Genomic DNA, 16,375 nt, shown 5'->3' with positions numbered 1-16,375 from the left:
AAATATTGGCCTCAGTCAGGGCTTGTGTGCCACTCCTGACTCCTGTGTGTGCCATCTCTCACTCAGTGGGCCATAGAAAGCCTATTAATTTTTTTGCTTGATTTGGGTTCTAAAATCTACCTGAAAAAAAATCACTACATCAATCAGTGGGAGAAAAATATTTGCCTCAGTCAGGGCTTGTGTGCCACTCCTGACTCCTGTGTGTGCCATCTCTCACTCAGTGGGCCATAGAATCCTTTTTTGTTCTTTTTATTATTTGGTTTCTAAAGTCTCCCTGAAGAAAAAAAAAAAATAGGTGGGAGATTAATATTGACATTTGTGCTTGAGTGACAGTCCTGCTTGTGTGGCATCTCTGTGATTTTGTGCCACAGAAAACAGAGTGTGTAACATTGTGCCTGATTTTCCTTGGGGTCTCACCAACCTGTTAAGGGATATTGAAATCATTCTGAAGTTATAGCTCACCGTGTAAGTTGTTTGACAGCAACAAATAAAGTTACTTTGGTTAAGTTTTTAAAACAATGAGGAAGTCTGGTGCAAGAGGTCGTGGCCGTGGGCGTTCATTGTCAGCTGTTAATGATGGTACTGGTAGTGGAGCATCAGGTGGTCGTGGGGATAAAAATATTCCACCTAAGTCTGGAGCTGTGGAGCCAGTTTCGTCGTCTGGGTACACAAGGCCTCGAACGCTCTCTTTTCTGGGAGTAGGAAAACCGATTTTAAAGCCGGAGCAGCAACAGCAAGTTTTGGCTTACATTGCAGACTCAGCTTCTAGCTCTTTTGCCTCCTCTTCTGAAACTGGTAAATGTAAAAGCAGCGCGTCGCTTGTGGATGTTCACGGTCAGGGACAAGTCGCTTCCTTGTCCTCTTCAGCAAAAACTACAACAAGAGAGAAGGATGCAGCAGGCGGCACAACGGGTTACTCCATGGAGCTCTTTACACATACCGTCCCTGGCTTAGAAAGTGAAACACTTAACAGGCCATGCCCATTACAAGTAGATTCTGACATGGAGTGCACTGATGCACAGCCACAGCCAGAGTACTATGCTGCTCCTTTGACTCAGACCACAACATTGCCCTCTCAGGGTACTGATCCACAATCAGACCCTGATGAGACTATGTTACCCCGCCACGAACGCTATACCACCGACCGACACAGTGACACAGACGAAGTTGCACACGAGTTCGAAGAGGAGGTAATAGATGACCCAGTTGTTGACCCCGATTGGCAGCCATTGGGGGAACAGGGTGCAGGCGGCAGTAGTTCAGAAGCGGAGGTGGAGCAGGGGCCGCAGCAGGCATCAACATCACAACAGGTTCCATCTGCCGGGCCGTATCTGGCCCAAAACGCGTGTCAAAGCCAAAACCTGTTGGAGGACAGCGTGGCCATCCGGTTAAAGCTCAGTCTGCAATCCCTGAAAAGGGATCCGATGCTAGGAAGAGTGCAGTCTGGCATTTTTTTAAACAACATCCAATTGATCAGCGCAAAGTCATCTGTCAAAAATGTTCAACTAGCTTAAGCAGAGGTCAGAATCTGAAAAGTCTCAATACTAGTTGCATGCATAGACACTTAACCACCATGCATTTTCAAGCCTGGACTAACTACCAAACGTCCCTTAAGGTTGTAGCACCCTCGGCCAATGAAGCTAGTCAGCAACGCAACATCCCTTCCGTCACTGTAAGGCCACCATTTTCCGCACCACCGGCAGTATCTGTGCAGGTTTCTTTGCCAGCCAAAAGCAGTCAGGGTCAGGGAATCACCAGTTTTGTAGGAGGAAATATTGCATCTAGGGCACCGGCGGAAACAATACCGTCTCCAACCATCTCTCAGTCTGCCATGTCCACCGGCACACCCGAAAGTTCCACGATCTCCAGCTCTCCAGTCCAGCTCACCCTACATGAGACTCTGGTTAGAAAAAGGAAGTACTTATCCTCGCATCCGCATACACAGGGTTTTAACGCCCACATAGCTAGACTAATCTCGTTAGAGATGATGCCCTACCGGTTAGTTGAAAGCGAAGCTTTCAAAGCCCTGATGGAGTACGCTGAACCACGATACGAGCTACCCAGTCGATACTTTTTTCCAGAAAAGCCATCCCAGCCCTGCACCAGCATGTTAAACAGCGCATCGTCCATGCACTCAGGCAATCTGTGAGTACAAAGGTGCACCTGACTACAGATGCATGGACCAGTAGGCATGGCCAGGGACGTTATGTGTCCATCACGGCACACTGGGTGAATGTGGTGGATGCAGAGTCCACAGGGGACATCAATTTCGGGACAGTTGTGCCTAGCCCACGGTCTAGGAAACAGTTGGCTGTAGGCGTTTGCACCCCCTCCTCCTCCTCCTCCTTGTCCTCCTGCAGAAGCTACAGCTCTTCCACAGACCGCAGTCGGCCAACGACTCCATCGGCAGATGACACTGTTGCACACCAGTTGTCCCATTATGGGCCAGCTACTGGCAAGCGTCAGCAGGCTGTATTGGCTATGAAGTGTTTGGGCGACAACAGACACACCGCGGAAGTTCTGTCTGAGTTCTTGCAACGAGAAACGCAGTCGTGGCTGGGCACAGTAGATCTTGAGGCAGGCAAGGTAGTGAGTGATAATGGAAGGAATTTCATGGCTGCCATCTCCCTTTCCCAACTGAAACACATTCCTTGCCTGGCTCACACCTTAAACCTGGTGGTGCAGTGCTTATTGAAAACTTATCCTGGGTTCTCCGACCTGCTCCTCAAAGTGCGTGGACTTTGCTCACATATCCTACGTTCGCCTGTACACTCCAGCCGTATGCAGACTTATCAGCGGTCTTTGAACCTTCCCCAGCATCGCCTAATCATAGACGTTGCAACAAGGTGGAACTCAACACTGCACATGCTTCAGAGACTGTGCCAACAGAGGCGGGCTGTTATGTTTTTGTGGGAGGATACACATACACGGGCAGGCAGTAGGATGGCAGACATGGAGTTGTCAGGTGTGCAGTGGTCGAAGATACAAGACATGTGTCAAGTCCTTCAGTGTTTTGAGGAATGCACACGGCTGGTTAGTGCAGACAACGCCATAATAAGCATGAGCATTCCCCTAATGTGTCTGCTGATGCAAAGTTTGACACACATAAAGGATCAGTCGTCTGCACCAGAGGAAGAGGAAAGCCTTGATGACAGTCAGCCATTGTCTGGTCAGGGCAGTGTACAGGACGAGGTAGCGGGCGAAGAGGAGGTGGAGGACGAGGAGGATGATGGGGATGAGTATATTTTTAATGCGGAAGCTTTCCCGGGGGCACTGCAAATTGGTTGCGTGGCAAGGCCGGGTTCTGGTTTTTTGAGGGACACAAGTGACGTAGAATTGCCTGAAACTGCCCCTCAACCAATCACAACCGGAGATTTGACAACTGGAACTTTGGCCCACATGGCGGATTATGCCTTACGTATCCTAAAAAGGGACACACGCATTACGAAAATGATGTACGACGACGATTACTGGTTGGCCTGCCTCCTTGATCCATGCTATAAAGGCAAATTGCAAAATATTATGCCACATGAGAACTTGGAACTAATATTAGCAACCAAACAATCAACTCTTGTTGACCATTTGCTTCAGGCATTCCCAGCACACAGCGCACGTGATCGTTCTCATACGAGCTCCAGGGGGCAGCAGACTAGGAGTGTTAGGGGTGCACACATCAGAAGTGGCGTTGGACAGAGGGGTTTTCTGACCAGGTTGTGGAGTGATTTTGCTATGACCGCAGACAGGACAGGTACTGCTGCATCAATTGAAAGTGACAGGAGACAACATTTGTCCAGTATGGTTACTAACTATTTTTCATCCCTTATCGATGTTCTCCCTCAACCGTCATTCCCATTTGATTACTGGGCATCAAAATTAGACACCTGGCCAGAATTGGCAGAATATGCATTGCAGGAGCTTGCTTGCCCGGCAGCAAGTGTCCTATCAGAAAGAGTATTCAGTGCTGCAGGTTCAATATTAACCGAAAAAAGGACTCGTCTGGCTACCCAAAATGTTGATGATCTAACATTCATTAAAATGAACTACAACTGGATTTCGAAATCTTTTGCCCCACCTTGCCCGGCCGACACCTAGCTTTCCTATGAAAAGCTCTTGCCTGTGGACTACTGTGAATTACTTTTCTAATGTCTAATTTGCTGCAGCTGATTGTCCAGCATACAACATGTTTACACCTCCCTAAATGGCCAAACTCCCCACACGGGGCCGTGGTATTGCGACTTGGCGCAAGCACCCGTGAGACTGCTGTTTGTCTGAAGAGGTGGGTGTGCTCACTTTTGGTCGACGGCATTGCTACTGGGTCCCTCATAGTACAATAAAGTGTCTCTGGCGGTGGTGGTGCGCACCCAACATCAGACACACTGTTGTAACATGAGGGGCCCTGGGCCTGTACCGCCGGCCACAAGAGAGTTCACCCACCCCCAGGTCAAACATTGGTCTACCACTTCCACAGTTATCTATCACACTTCCACCAATGTTTAGTCTATGCGCTGACATCCTTCCATACCTGCCACTGACAATACCATTGTGTTGACATGTATGATGGTACTTAACATAGTCAGGGGCAGTGTCCTCTATTTACCACAGTAAATACTTTGCGCTAAATTAGTAGGTCTGAAACAACGCAGAGGATCCCACGCCTGAACCTAATGATTGCACCCTTTAGTGTTTTTGTTTTGTTTTAATGCGAGACATTCACATTTATTTGTTGTTTTGGACTACTAACTGGCAGACACTCATTACAATCGGCCTCCGTTGACCAGACCACTGCTGCCCATGTACCCCTGGAACCAATTATAAAGTGCCTACAGCCAGCCCATTTTATTATGTTAGGCCTTCGAAGCCTGTCTGCGGTCCCTCCTTCCACTAGGCCTCCACTGACCAGACCACTGCTGCCCGTGTACCCCTGGAACCTATTTTACAGTGCATAGAGCCTATTTTTTTATTTTATTTAATATTAATAAAGCCATGATGGACTACGCTGTACCACGCTATGAGCTACCCAGTTGACAATTCTTTTGCGAGAAAAGCCATCCCACCCCTCCACCAGCATGTTAAAGACCACATTGTCCTTTCATTCTGTCAATCTGTGAGTCCAAAGGTACACCTGACAACAGACACATGGAGCGGTAGGCGAGGCCACGGAAGGTTACGTGTCCTTTGTGGCGCAATGGGTTAATGTATTGGATGCATGGTCCACACAGGGGACAGCCTGGTAAGTCTGTCTGCAGTCCCTAATTCAAGTTGTCCTCAAATGAATAAATCTGAGCTTCCACCTTCTGGCTCTCATTAAGTGCTGTTTTTTAAAAGATTGTTGGTTATGGGCCTACTAACGGTGTCTGCCCCTGCCTGGTGTTGTCCTCAACTGAATAAAGCTGAGCTTCTACCTTCTGGCTCTGATTAACTGCTGTTTTTTAAAAAATTGGTGGTTCCAGCCTACTAACGGTGTCTGCCCCTGCCTGGTGTTGTCCTCAACTGAATAAAGCTGAGCTTCTACCTTCTGGCTCTGATTAACTGCTGTTTTTTAAAAAATTGGTGGTTCTGGCCTACTAACGGTGTCTGCTGTTGTGAAATTGGATTCTGGGCTCCCCCGGTGGCCACTTGTGGAATTGTACTTGTGTGCATCATCCCCTCTGTTCACCTGCTCCTATCAGGATGTGGGAGTCGCTATATAACCTTGCTCCTCTGTCAGTTTCATGCCGGTCAACAATGTAATCAGAAGCCTTTCTGTGCATGTTCCTGCTACTAGACAACTCCCAGCTAAGTTGGACTTTTGTCCTTGTGTGTTTTTGCATTTTGTTCCTGTTCACAGCTGCTGTTTCGTTACTGTGTCTGGAAAGCTCTTGTGAGCGGAAATTGCCACTCTGGTGTTATGAGTTAATGCTAGAGTCTTAAAGTAATTTCTGGATGGTGTTTTGATAGGGTTTTCTGCTGACCATGAAAGTGCCCTTTCTGTCTTCTTTCTATCTAGTAAGCGGACCTCGATTTTTGCTAAACCTATTTTCATACTACGTTTGTCATTTCATCTAAAATCACCGCCAATATATGTGGGGGCCTCTGTCTGCCTTTTGGGAAAATTTCTCTAGAGGTGAGCCAGGACTGTCTTTTCCTCTGCTAGGATTAGGTAGTTCTCCGGCTGGCGCTGGGCATCTAGGGATAAAAAAACGTTGGCATGCTACCCGGCCACTTCTAGTTGTGCGGCAGGTTTAGTTCATGGTCAGTATAGTTTCCATCTTCCAAGAGCTAGTTCTCATATATGCTGGGCTATGTTCTCTCGCCATTGAGAATCATGACAGTCTGCCCCTGCCTGGTGTTGTCCTCAACTGAATAAAGCTGAGCTTCTACCTTCTGGCTCTGATTAACTGCTGTTTTTTAAAAAATTGGTGGTTCCGGCCTACTAACGGTGTCTGCCCCTGCCTGGTGTTGTCCTCAACTGAATAAAGCTGAGCTTCTACCTTCTGGCTTTCGGCCTATACTATCAGATATTAAACTGCATTTGGCCTACTAGTGTGGTTGGGCCCTTGAAACAGTGTCTGCTGCTCTTGGGTTTGCTACTCCACTGAACAAAGCAATGCCGCCTGTTTAGTCCTGTTACCAATTTTGAACTGCATTTAGCCTACTTTATTCTTTGGCCCTATATCTGTTTCCTCCTCATCCTGCCCATTGCCCAGCCACTGCTAGATGAGTCTGCTGGTACATTGACCTAGACCACTACATTCCCCTTGCACTCTACACAGCCAGAATCTGACCCTGCTGAAAGTAAGGTTCCCCTTCCCGCATGTTATACCACCTTACACAGGGACAAAGAGGAAGGTGCAGATGAAAGTGCAGGTTCCTTCATCAGGTGGGGGGGCATACTCGTCGGCGACGTCACTGGCACAGGGCCCCTCAGAGTACGCAAAAGTGTCGCTGCTGGTGGGAGGCGCCCCCGCCATGCAAACACACCGCCGTACTTTGAGGGGCCCTGTGCCAGTGCCAATGCGAACGAGTGAGCCCCCCCTGCTTGCTCAGGATCACAGCACTTGCAACGTTGAAATACTTACCTCTCCCTGCTCCACCGCCGTGACGTAGTCCGCGTTTCCTGGGCCCACGAAAAACTTGAGCCAGCCCTACTCCCCCCACAACTTTTGCCAAATGACCCCCAATTCCCTATGCCCAACTATTATTATACAGTTAATTAAGATTGACAAGCTTCAGAAACAAGAATGGATGTTTTTGGCATTAAAATGGGCACTGTAGGTGTTTTCCTGGCCTCCACTCACTGCCGACTATGCTTCCCCATTGACTTGCATTGGGTTTCGTGTTTCGGTCGATCCCCGACTTTCAGCGATAATCGGCCGACTGCACTCGACTCGACTCTGGACAAAATCGGGTTTCACAAAACCCGACTCGACCTTAAAAAAATGAAAGTCGCTCAACCCTACTGGTCATCATGCACATAAACAGGGCAGGAAAGGTCCAAGAGAGGTGCTGCTGAGATAGGGAGAGATTTGCTTGTTTCTTAGTTAGTGTGGGTATACCACAATATATTATACACATATCATCTCAACTAACAGTCCTTCTGAGGACTAATCCAGCTGAATAGATATCAGTGCTAGGTAGGCCGGCAGTGTATGTGGCAGACTGCAGCGCATATAGCAAGAGGCTCCATTCCAGTTCTGTCTGCTGCTGCTGCAATTACAGATATTTCTAGACATAGGGCCAGGAATACTTTTTTGGATCTTAATCCTGATTATTTGCTTAAAAAGCAATCCACAGAACACCATTTTTCTGCTCCACTTGCTTGTTGGCACTGCAGAATACAGCCAGATCCTTTCCATATTACAGCCAAAAAAATCCAGCTATTTAAAACTGTGGTTTGTCCCTCACCTGGATTAGAGACAAAATGTGCACTCAATATTCTGCCATTTCTGGCCTCCATTTAAATTTTGTTGCAGTGTGTTAGTGAAGTTATTGACACCAGTTTGTTGGTAAAAATAGTTACCTACAGGCCAGCTATTTAAATCTGTGGTTTGTCCATCACACGGATCACATGTAAGTTTTCTCCAAATTCAGCCATTTATAGTGAATGTGGAAAATATTGTCCTCCATTTAAAATAGGCAAGGAGCGTGGCAAGGGACAGGGAACTGGACGTGATGGCGATGGTGCAAGCAGAGGCCAAGGCTGTAGGCAAGTGAAATTGTGCCACAATAAACACCCACATTTTCTCGCCCAGCCTTTCTGTCCCAATTTCTAGGGGATCGCAGCACACCACTATTGAACTCAGAGCAGTGTCAAAAGGTGGTTGGTTGGATAGCAGATAATGCTTTCCAGTCACTTTGCCACCACCACCACCACCCTGTCTTCCACACGGTCAAGTCTCAGTGGCCGTGAGTCTGCACCACATATTCCTCATCCTGATCCTCCTTCCTCCCACCATGCTGAGTGCCTGGAGACACCTGACCTGACACTTGGATGCGCCAAAGAGCTGTTCACCTTTCCATTTATAGATTCAGGCCTCTCGCCTTCACTTGAAGCAGGGCAAGAGGAGATCGCATGAAGCATCACATTTAGCAATGCCAAAGTATTTGAGCAGCCATGGTCACACGAAGGCGAAGATGGGAAAGTGTTACAAAAGGTGGATGATGATGAAATACAATTGCCAGAAGGTCAGGAGGAGGACCAGGGTGCAGAAGTGGAAGACGAGGTGGTGGATGATATAGTAACTGACCCAACCTGGCAGGAGGACATGCAGAGCGAGGACAGCAGCACAAAGGAGAAAGGGAGGTATAACACCCCAACAGGCAGGAAGAAGCAGTGTGGTGGCCATAGACAGAAGGCAGGCACTTGTTCCCCAAAACACCAACATGATGGAAGTTGCCAGTCCAACTGTTAGGTCTTCCCGAGTCTGATTGTTTTTCAAAGACTCTGCCAATAACCCCAAAAAGGCCATTTGCACTACCTGCCAGGCCAGCATCAGAAGGGGTAACAAAACTACCAGCCTTACCACAACCAGCATGATCAGGCACATGGCAGCAAAGCACCCAACTTTGTGGGCCAACCCCTAGAGTCCAGGAACAGTGTCTATGGGTGACACCACAGCTTCTTCTGCTGTTGTGTGTGCAAGCCAATCTCCTGCCATGCACCTCTCATTGCACACACTCAACTAGCATCATCCCATTGCTCAAGGAAAGACTAGAAGCAATGGGATAAAACTGAATGGGAGGAGACACAGATTAGATATAGAAAAAACTTTTTGACAGTTAGGGTGATCAATGAGTGGAACAGGCTGCCACGAGAGGAGGCGAGTTCTTCATTGGAAGTTTTCAAACAGAGGCTGGACAGACATCTGTCTTGGATGATTTAGTGAGTCCTGCTTTGAGCAGGGGATTGGACCAGATGACCCAGGAGGTCCCTTCCAACTCTACCATTCTATGATTCTATGATCAGCAAGCACGTCCATGTCCTTGTTCCAGTGCAGCATTCAGTTGTCCATACCCCAGTCCTTGGAATGCAAGCGCAAATACGCAGCCAACTCTCCATAGGCTACACTACTAAATTCACACATTTCACAACTGCTTGTGCTCAAAATGTTGCCTTTTAAGCTTGTGGAGATGAAAGCTTTCTGCAACCTGATGGCGGTGGCCATCCCTCGGTTCTAGGTCCCCAGCCACCATTATTTCTCTTGGTGTGCCATCTCCGCATTACACAAGCACATGTCCCACAACATTACCCGTGCCCTCAACAATGCAGTTACTGGGAAAGTCCACATAACCACGGACACGTGGACAAGTCCTTGTGGACAGGGATGGTACATATTGCTGACGGCACACTGGGTTAACATAGTGGAAGCCAGGACCCAGTCGGAACTTGGGATGGAACATGCCCTCCCATTGCTGAGGATTGTGGGGCCTAGGTCAATCAGGGATACCCCCACAGTCTATAGCTCCTGCACTTCCTCCTCCTCCTTCACCTCTTCAGCCTCCAACTCCAAAATGACCACATCTGTCACAAGCTGATGTGACTTATCTCAGTTGGTTAGAGCGTATTGCTAATAATGCCAAGGTCGCAGGATCAATCGTTTGCATTTTCATTATATTTATCACATATTAATTTATATTAATTTTCTTTCTCAGATTCACTCAAATGATTTTTAATCTAGGTACAGACTCTGTTACACATTCCCCAGCACTTTTGTTTTTTTATAACTAGTCAGCTGTGAACATAGTCTCCTCTGCAGATTTGATGCAGCCCCCAAAGAAGGAATTGCGACAAAACGCGCGTCGAGGTAAATCACCGCATCCTGCAGGCTGTAATGTCTATTCTGTTACTCTGATTTTCATCACATCACTCTGTTATTCATTTACTTGGCTGTCTCTGCTGTTTCGGGCTTGCTCTGTCATACAACATATTGTAAGCAGTTGACTTGTGTTAGCATATAATCCTTTATATACTTATACCCTATCAATACATTCTTTGTCTTTCTTTTGTTTTGATAAGACATTGTTTCATATTGTATTTACATAATCTGCCATCCTAATGATGTCATGTTTTTATTGTGCATGTGACATGATAGTGAATTTTGCTTCTTACTTCCCTTGTTTGGAATTATTATTATTACTGAGTTTCCTCCTTATCTCCTGCTCTTTCTGTTTGTTTCTTGTGGTGTGGCGCCACCTGCTGGCTCCCCATTTATTAATCATTTTTATTGAATATTTGCTTCAGAGCTGTAAGGGCCATTACTATTTGAGCCCTTCTTTGGTTTTCTACTCCTTTGCCAACCGATTGGGAGAAAAGTATCCTTCCACCGTTTAGTATCAAAATGTCTTCTGAATAAGTGACCAGTGGAGTTATCACACGATCACTGGATGATCTTTCTCCTGTTTCCTCATGCAAACTGTTTTGGTCAACTAATGGGATGACATCTCGTTATAAAACAGATTAAAAACTGTTTCTTCTGTGTCAAGAAAGCAAAGGATGGCAGAAGTTCAAGGACACGACTTTCCTTAATCATCTATTGAATACATGTCTTTTTCAATAACTTTGGCCAAGGTGCAATGTTTCGCACGCAGGACAACGCCTTCAGCAAATTAAATGTTGTGGAAACATATCAGGTAGTCCGGCCAAGTTTTCCAAGGAGCTGAATTACAATCTGCTGCCAATATTTTGTTGTGGGTGGGAAACATACTTGATGATGATGTGAAACATGTCACGAGAGACCCCATTGTACCGTAAAGAGAAAAAACAGCGCAAAATAATCACACGCTCGCCCCCAAAGAGAGCAGAACAAGAAGACTTTACACGGCCGGTTAGCTCAGTTGGTTAGAGCGTGGTGCTAATAACGCCAAGGTCGCGGGTTCGATCCCCGTACGGGCCAGGTGTCTTCGTTTTTTTACCAGCATAAATAAAGTGTAATTATTTTTATTATTTATATAACATCAACAAATTCTGCAGCACTTTACAATTGAGCGGGACATGTACAGACAATAAAGGCATAAAGGGGTGACACAGGAGGAGCGAAGGTCCGGCTCACAAACTACTATCTGTAAGGAAATAGGGGGACACATTAGGTAGAAAGTGCTGTTATGTGTAGGCCGGCAATTATTAGCTCATTTCAAATAATAAATACTAATAATATGGAGATCGATCAGTAATATGAAGGTTCTGTGCCCAGGAGCCGGCGGTTATATACAGCTGGACGCTCACTCATGGTGTTTAACTCATTATTTTATGCAGTTTTTAATTGTGTAAAAAAACTCTGAAAAATTCCTGAAATAATTAACTTGATGCAGATTTGAAGGAAAGAAACGCTTCATTAATTCAAATCAACAAATGCACGAGAAGTAGGAAAACTCATTTACTTTGCTGATCCTGGAAAAATGCAGGAAAAGGAAAAAGTCCTTAGTAGGAAAACTGCACGAGTGGTGATGTGAGCGCGCAGAGCGGAGTCCTGACAGTGAGGACATTACATGCTGTTAGGATTTGCTTTCCTACAGGGCTGAACTCCATAATTAATAAACATGAGCGCAGGAATAGCAGTGCTCTCTGAACAGGTAGTGTGGCCGAGCGGTCTAAGGCGCTGGATTAAGGCTCCAGTCTCTTCGGGGGCGTGGGTTCGAATCCCACCGCTGCCAAGAAATCTTTTGGCTTCCAGATATTTGTTCTTGCGTCGAAATCAATAATTTCTAATTGGTAATGTTATGTATGTTTTCCCCGCCAGTCTATGGAAATATAAAGATAAATATCTATTTTAACATTATTTCCTTTTTTCATTTAGGACCACAAATAACTGCTACCAAACTATTTAAATTGCATACCCATGAATTATTTTACAGACTCCTCAACTATATTTCTAGTTGATAATGTTGTTTTTTTGCCATTAAAATATATTTACAGAAATTCTCATTCATACATATTTCACCAGAAATCTTAAAAGTGGCAAACTGATGCAATTTTCCCTACTTCTGAGTATTGCTAGTTTGTAATATTGAGATTTGTGAAAAAAAAAATCAATAAATTATAAAGTAAAGAAATTAGGCAAAACTTCAGGTCCCACCGAGATTTGAACTCGGATCGCTGGATTCAGAGTCCAGAGTGCTAACCATTACACCATGGAACCAGCTATGTGACTTTTCATGATGCCACTTGTGGTCTTGTCCACATGTATGTAATGTGATAAGAAATTCATATATATCAGAATATACATACTTATTTATGTATTTTTCTTGTATTTTCACTACTTTTCATTATTTTATGCATTTATATATTTTGCTCTACATTAATGCTTTGTGATTCCGCACTCCCTGACATTTTACATTTATTTTGTTTTCACATCTATTGATATATTCACATGCATTCATATTTTTATCATATTTATCATAAGTTAATTTAGATTGATTTTCTTTCTCACACTCAGTCATAAGATTTTTACTTTAGGCTTCACGTTCCTCAGCATTTTCATTGTTTATAATTGGTTACAACCAAGAGTTGATACAACCCTCAGATGCATGGATTGTGCTTGAACGCGAGTCGGGGTTTGGCACCGCATCCTGCAGGTGTTACGCTGATTTTCATCTCAGCACTTTCTTATTCATATACTTGGCTGTCTCTGCTGTTTGGGGCTCGGTCTGTCATACAACATATTGAAAGCAGTAGGCTTGTGGTACCATATAACCCTTTACATACTTTTATCCTGTTAATACATTCTATAATACATTCTTAAGACATTGTTTCATATTGTATTTATGTAAGGAGGTTGCTTTCCCTGCTCCTTGCCTGGAACCACTTAGTCAGACAGCTGGGTTGCTGGGGGTAAGACTTTCTGCCCTGGACAGAGGGGACCAGGGGACTGCTGGGAAAAGAGAGGTGTGGTCAGAAAAGAGCGGGAGAGCAGAGAGAAAGCAGCGCGCCAAAGAGAGGGCAGGCTGCAGCGCCGCACTCCCCTAAAAGTAGTGCTCCCCGTGAGGGCACTGAGGCTGAGATACCCACCAGAGTGAAGACTGGACGTGGGGGTGTAGATTTGGAAGCCTCCAGAATCAGAGACAGTGACTGTGCAGCCCTGGTGACCGCAGTGACAAGCAAAGAATCCCTGGTGACCGCAGTGACAAGCAAAGAATCCCTGAGTGTGATAAGTAACTACCCAGTGTGTGTGTGACAGCGTTAATACAGGGAGACTGTCAGCCTGGTGCATAGAGCCTCTTGCAGCAGCAACGGAGACTGTGCTATTTCCTGGTTTCACTTTCACTTTGAGAAGAACAAATTGCAGAGAGACTTAACCCCGGACTTTCCAGGACACACAGAAGAGACTTCAGGATCTCAAGCCCTGCTGGTGACTGTATCCACATTGGGAAAAAGGACCCTCCAGTCAGGACCTCCCTGGGCTGATAAGTTACAAGAACACTCGTTAACCCTTTGATTCCGCTTAACTGTTTACTGTTTTACTTGACTCTATTAACCCCGTTTACTCCCTGCGAGGAGAATTTTACCCCTGTTAATAAATCCCCTTCAACAGTTGGTCTGTCTGTTCCGTGGTGACATACGAAACCCTGCACTCTATTACACTTGGCGTAGTCGGCAGGATGTCACACAGTAGCGCGGAAGGGGCAGACCAAGCAGTTGAGGGAGGTCCCAGGACTAGCATCTCCCTGGGAGCCATGTTAGCTAACCTGCCCAAATTTTCAGGGAGTAATGTCATGTTGTGGGGTTGGACGGAGCGCTTCCGAGGGATGATGCGGATGCATCCTATGACACTGGCTCTGCAGGCGGAAATAGCTGTGATGGCCCTAGAGGGGGATGCACGGGACTCTGTTATGCTCAGACCCCCCCAGGCGAGAGATTCCCTGGACAAAGTATTACGTATACTTGAGGAGACGCATGGGGACCCCACTGATGTAAGGGAGCTGTGTATGCGACTGTTCCGCCGGGTACAAAGAGAGGGGGAGACCATGACGCAATATATGAACGCACTGCAGGAGCTTCAGACTGCCATTATACGGAAGGACAGCATAGGTGTGGGGCCAATTGACGTTGTACTGCGAGACCAACTGGTGACAGGCTTGCGAGATGTATTGATGAAACAGGCCCTGCAAGAGCGCATGCGTGTAAAGCCAGACATGACTTTCTCTGAGGTCGGGAGTGAGGCACGCACACGTGAGCAAGAGCAAGGGGTGGTAGTGCCAGTGGGAAAGGTATGGAGCAGGGAGGTAACAGCCCCTCAATGGGTAGAAGACTTGAAGGAGGTGGCTGAATATAAGAAGATCCCTGCTGCAGAGTACAGCCCCCCGGTGCGAGAAAGAGAGACCGCCCTCCAAAGTGAGACTAGTGCGGCTCGGCGAAGAAGACTGCCTAGATGCTACAACTGCGGAGCACCCAGTCAAAATGAAGAGGAGGCGATGTGGACCCGAGATTCCCAGCTGAAGATAAGAAGAATCTGGGAGGAGATTGAGAGTCTGGGGAAAGCCCTTACTGCCGTTCTGGGGACCAGCGGCATATCCCGAGGTAACATGCGGGAGCCGCCAGAAAGAGTTAGAGGAGAAGTGCGCAGCATGAAGGCGGTTTCGGTGGTGGCCCCAGAGTGTAACTCCGTATCCTGGGGTGAAGAGCAACCGCAGATGAAAGATGTCCCCTGCCGAGGTCGACGATCCAGACTGAAGCGCCCTCCAGACAGACGCAGACATGAGTGCTGGACGTGCAGAAAGGTGGGACACATGTCCAGAAATTGCCCTACCCGAGAAGAGCGGTGGCAGAGATCCGCTTACCCCTCTGAGGGTCCTGCTAACTGGAAGGAACGTCGCCCCTGGAGGGAATGGTACGGCAGGAAGAGAAGAGTTCCGCCTAGGACAAGACAGTACCACAATGTCGGATGCCAAGGAGAGGTGGAGAAGGTGTCAAGCATCTCTGGTGAAATGACTGTGCTGTCCCAACGTGTAAAGGCGAACCTGGTGGATCTACAGCCTGAGTCTGAAGGTTTTGTTGGTGAGACTCAGTCCGGAGGAAAGAAAGTGACGATCACTCGAGAAGACCACCAAAGTGTTTTACTACCCTGTCCAACACGAGTTCCTGAAGAAGGAGAGAAAGTGCCAAGTGTTCCTGCGACACTCGTTTTCAGCGTCCGAGCCGATGAGAAGGAGGAACCACTGATGTCGTCCCCTGAGGTGAAGAATGTGCTGGCTGTCAGCTCACCAGTTCCTGATCGGACAGGGGAAATGGAGCAGCTGTGTGAGACAGGGCGTGTGGCTGAGAAGCCCTGGGAAATGATGCCCGCAGAGTCCGGCGCAGATGACAAAGAGGCCGGCCTGCATGGTCTTAATTCATCTGACTCAAGCTTTGACGAGAATGCTCCTGTCAAAGAGAGGGGGAGCCATGGAGAAGAATTGCTTGTACTAAGCCCCCAAACTGAGGAGCCCGAACAAGAAGTCCCTAAAGTTTCCGATAACGACAAGGAGGAAGAATAATCATCTACGCAGACATCTGCTAGCGGCAAAGCTGAGAAGAAGAAGAAGAAAAAGAAGAAGACAGCAGTAGTTGATGAAGCAGAGAAAGCATATCTCAACCTGACTGATGAGCAGCTCTTAGACCATTTAGTCTGGGAGTATGTACAAGAAGAAAGGCAGAAGAAGATGCGAGAATCGCAGGTATCTGACTCCCCTCCAAAGAACAAAGAGAAGCCCGAAGAGTCCTCGCCCGTGGAATGGCGAGCTTTAAGAGAGGGGGAATGTAAGGAGGTTGCTTGCAGCAGCAACGGAGACTGTGCTATTTCCTGGTTTCAGTTTCACTTTGAGAAGAACAAATTGCAGAGAGACTTAACCCCGGACTTTCCAGGAGAAACAGAAGAGACTTCAGGATCTCAAGCCCTGCTGGTGACTGTATCCACATTGGGAA

At 46.9% G+C, this 16,375-nt stretch overlaps 2 non-coding genes across 2 annotated transcripts; one reads left to right on the top strand and one right to left on the bottom strand.

Moving 5' to 3' along the window:
• Positions 1-11,298: 11,298 nt before the first annotated feature.
• Positions 11,299-11,372, top strand: TRNAI-AAU (transfer RNA isoleucine (anticodon AAU)). The gene has a single exon. It is a non-coding gene; the product is annotated as a tRNA-Ile (tRNA).
• A 1,170-nt stretch (positions 11,373-12,542) lies between these two features.
• TRNAQ-CUG (transfer RNA glutamine (anticodon CUG)) lies at positions 12,543-12,614 on the bottom strand. The gene has a single exon. It is a non-coding gene; the product is annotated as a tRNA-Gln (tRNA).
• Positions 12,615-16,375: the final 3,761 nt, after the last annotated feature.

Source organism: Ranitomeya variabilis, chromosome 5 (assembly GCF_051348905.1).
Source record: "Ranitomeya variabilis isolate aRanVar5 chromosome 5, aRanVar5.hap1, whole genome shotgun sequence".
NCBI classification, from domain to species: domain Eukaryota; kingdom Metazoa; phylum Chordata; class Amphibia; order Anura; family Dendrobatidae; genus Ranitomeya; species Ranitomeya variabilis.
This window is presented reverse-complemented; position numbering and strand designations above follow the sequence as displayed.